Raw genomic sequence first — 4,151 nt, forward strand, 5'->3', positions numbered from 1 at the left:
CTTGGGTCCTTCAAAATTTTGGAGTGTTATCCATAGTAATGCAGAAAACTGATATTTTTGAACCATATTTTGATAGTCATGTATAGTCGTGTACATATGCAACTGTTAGATTTGAGTGCCTTTTGTTCTTTGCATCTTTGCCATTGCCCATCAGTTGCCTTATTAAATCTTTCCTGTCTTCAAATTTTCATGGTATCGATCTTAGCATCATGCTCATTTAATAGAAAGAAAATATTTATTTATAAATTCAAACACATTCAAAAAATGTGTTGAGGATTCATCATTAGAGGGGTTGGCAGCTGGCAATAAAAGCAACCACCAAGCTTGAGCTATTTTTGACCACTGTTGATTTCATGCAATTTGTATATCCTCTTATATCTGTGGTCTATTGATCTGCCAGTGCAAATTTCCTGTGGTCATTTGACATGCTTTCCTATTAAGAGATTTTTCCTTCCTTTTGCTTGTACAGCTGAGAAACACAACAGTGATTAAGGTTAAGGGAACTGGACCTTTTGGGTGTGAGGAAAGGGGTATGGGGCAAGCCATCAGGCCCCTTTGGCTTCCACTGGAATTTATTCCCAGCCTGTTCTGATGATAAAATCAAAGGAGCATCCGAAGCAAGAAATGTTGTAGCAATGGACGATTTCACACAGACTGGCTACATAAAGGTAAAGGTACCCCTGCCCATACGGGCCAGTCTTGACAGACTCTAGGGTTGTGCGCTCATCTCACTCTATAGGCCGGGAGCCAGCGCTGTCCGCAGACACTTCCAGGTCACGTGGCCAGCATGACAAGCTGCATCTGGCGAGCCAGCGCAGCACACGGAAACACCGTTTACCTTCCCGCTAGTAAGCGGTCCCTATTTATCTACTTGCACCCGAGGGTGCTTTCGAACTGCTAGGTTGGCAGGCGCTGGGACCGAGCAGAGGGAGCGCACCCCGCCGCGGGGATTCGAACCGCCGACCTGACGATCGGCAAGTCCTAGGGGCTGAGGTTTTACCCACAGCGCCACCCGCATCCCGGCTACATATATGTTCCTGCTAAAATTTCTAGATACCCTAAATGGCTGTGCCCTAAAGCAGTGGTCCTAGGCTGCAACTCCTGTAGCCAAGCTGGCGCCAAGCTTTCCTTTGGGCCGCATCAGCGAGGCTGAGAGAGGGGTCTTGTCATCTGGACAGCCAGAACCTCCATACACGCTGCCCAGGCTTGCAACCTGGGGAGGTCACATTGGTACTTGCTAAAGCAGCTGTTTTGTTTCACCCCTGGAGGCAAACTCCATTGTCTCTTAAGACAGACTGATGCCAACAAGAACAGTTGGACATGGAACCAACCAGAGGGAGGGTGACCCTGGACTTAAGTGGGTTCACACTCAAGCCCAGTTTCCCCAAATACCCATTGGTGTTTTTCCAGGCAATAGGCATCTGGTGCAAAATGCAATTATGGTTGAACCAATTGGGAGCAGCGACAATAGGAGGAGGAGTTGAGCCCACTCAGGGAGGGGTTCTTCCTGAGGAAACCATGCCCAAGGTCCTCCAAAAGCTGCAGGCAAGAGTGCTCTCCCTTCCCCTCAACTTAACCCACTACTTAACCCTTCCTCTTAACCCACTACTGTCATCATTCCCTGCCAATCAAATGTTGATTTGTTTTTAGCATCCCTGCATGCGATACAGCATGGCTCTCTCATTCTCCAGCTGCTGAATTACTGCAGGGTCCGGCTTTGAAGCCATACAAGTGCTGCCATCATTTTTCCAAAAAGAAATGGATCAAGGGGATGGAGCAACTTACATATGCAAAAAAGTTGCAGCATTAGTACTTTTGGGTTTAGAGAAAAGGCGATTTAATAGGTGGTGTGATAAAAGAAATTATGCATTGCATGGAGAAAGTGAATAAAGAAAGGTTTCCCTCCCTCTCATAAGCACCAGAGACATCCAGTGAAGCTGAATGTTGGAAGATTCGGGACAGGTAAAAGAAAGTTTTTTGCCCACCAAGCAGATAATTAAGACTATGGAGCTTGCTTCCATGGGAGGTAGTGTTGGCCACCAACTTGGATGGCTTCAAAAGGGGAATGTACAAATTTCTGGAAGATAAAGCTGTCCAAGTCTTCTTACCATGATGGCTATATTCTACCTCCACCTTTTGCCTCTACCAGTTCCTGGGATTTGCAGGTGGGCCAAGTGTTCTTGTGGGCATCCCACAAACATCTGAATGGCCACTGGGAGAATAAGATGCTGGACAAGATGGACCATTGGCCTGAGCGTCTCTACCCAGACACTGAGGTCCAGCACCAAGGGCCTTCTGGCGGTTCCCTCACTGCGAGAAGCCAAGTTACAGGGAACCAGGCAGAGGGCCTTCTCGGTAGTGGCGCCCGCCCTGTGGAACACCCTCCCACCAGATGTCAAAGAGAACTACTAGATTTTTAGAAGACATCTGAAGGCAGCCCTGTTTAGGGAAGCTTTTAATGTTTGATGCATTACTGTATTTTAATATTTTGTTGAAAGCCACCCAGAGTGGCTGGGGAAGCCCAGCAGGATGGACGGGGTATAAATTTATTATTATTATTATTATTATTATTATTATTATTATTATTATTATTATTATTATTATTATTCAGCACCAGGCTATTTTACGTCCTTGTTTCTTCCTGCAATGTAACTAAAGATCACCTACTGAATTTCTCACAGAAATAGAATTGGCTTAATTCAGCAGTCAGCTGGAGTATTTTAACCAATTAATCCAATCTAATGTCCACATTTCACTAGAAGTTGATCAGCAGTACCAAACGACATGGGCTCCTCATTTATTAACTCTGAACCTTTTCCAGTAAAGCCTCTAATAAAAAGACCTTCTCATACTTAGCTGCTTATCATGTGGAGTTCATTCTGTGATCTCCTAATAACCTTTTAAGCATTCTTTTTATATTACTCTTGTCTTTCCATTAAATCTGCCTTTTGCTCTATCTTGGTCAGCTCTTTCATGAACAGAGCTTCGCTGATGCAGCACAGCTCTGATATTACAGTTTGCTATGCAGCACAGCGATGTTTTTGAACTCCTTACTCTGTCATTCCAAGGGCTGTGCCTTACGTTAAATCACAGCTTATCTTGGTGACAGATGAGAGGAATGGCCCCTCCAAATGTCCTCTTTATTAAGCATTTGTGATGATTTGTGCTCATGATGGCATTGGGGTGATTTTACGCGGTCCTGCTTGTACCTGCAAAAGTTCTGGGGAGAGTGCACTCTCCTGCAATTGATGTGTGTCCCACAGCTTCCTGTTAAAACCCTCTAACTTCATACACCGCAAATGCGGGGTAGGATGGGCATTGTCTCACTTTTGTTGTGTTAAAATGAAAGGGTGCCCTTCCAGAAGACAGTGATACGCTAACGCTGAGGAACCATCACAGAACAATGAAGAAAGTGGGATGATGCGCAGATAGGTAAAGGTAAAGGGACCCCTTACCATTAGGTCCAGTCGTGGCCGACTCTGGGGTTGTGGCGCTCATCTCGCTTTATTGGCCAAGGGAGCCGGCGTACAGCTTCCGGGTCATGTGGCCAGCATGACTAAGCCGCTTCTGGCGAACCAGAGCAGCGCACAGAAACACCGTTTACCTTCCCGCGGGAGCAGTACCTATTCATCTACTTGCACTTTGATGTGCTTTTGAACTGCTAGGTTGGCAGGAGCAGGGACCGAGCAACGGGAGCTCACCCCGTCACGGGGATTCGAACCGCTGACCTTCTGATCAGCAAGTCCTAGGCTCTGTGGTTTAACCCACAGCGCCACCCGCATCCCTAAGCTCCAGTATAAAAACCCACCACTGGCACGCTTCTCGTGTCAATGACATGCTGCAGAATGCAAAAATGAAACAAAACACCTGCCTGGAGGGAACCAAAGTAGAATCATAGTAGAGTTGGGACCGCAAGGGCCATCTAGTCCAAACCCCTGCATTGCAGGACTCTCTTGACCAACCTTCCCCAGAAAAAATCGCTGTGAGGAAGGTGGCCATGGGAGTGCCTGTTGAAAGTTTCACATTTTAATTTCCTTTTTCAAGTTTCCTGTCTGGCAACCCAACACAGACCCTCCATGTGTTCTTATTTTTCAGGGACAGTCAGATGGGTGGGTTATTATTGTTATGGTTATTAAATAGGATGTCCCTGA

The sequence above is a fragment of the Podarcis tiliguerta genome (genome assembly GCF_965153285.1).
Source record: "Podarcis tiliguerta genome assembly, chromosome: 1".
Classification (NCBI taxonomy): domain Eukaryota; kingdom Metazoa; phylum Chordata; class Lepidosauria; order Squamata; family Lacertidae; genus Podarcis; species Podarcis tiliguerta.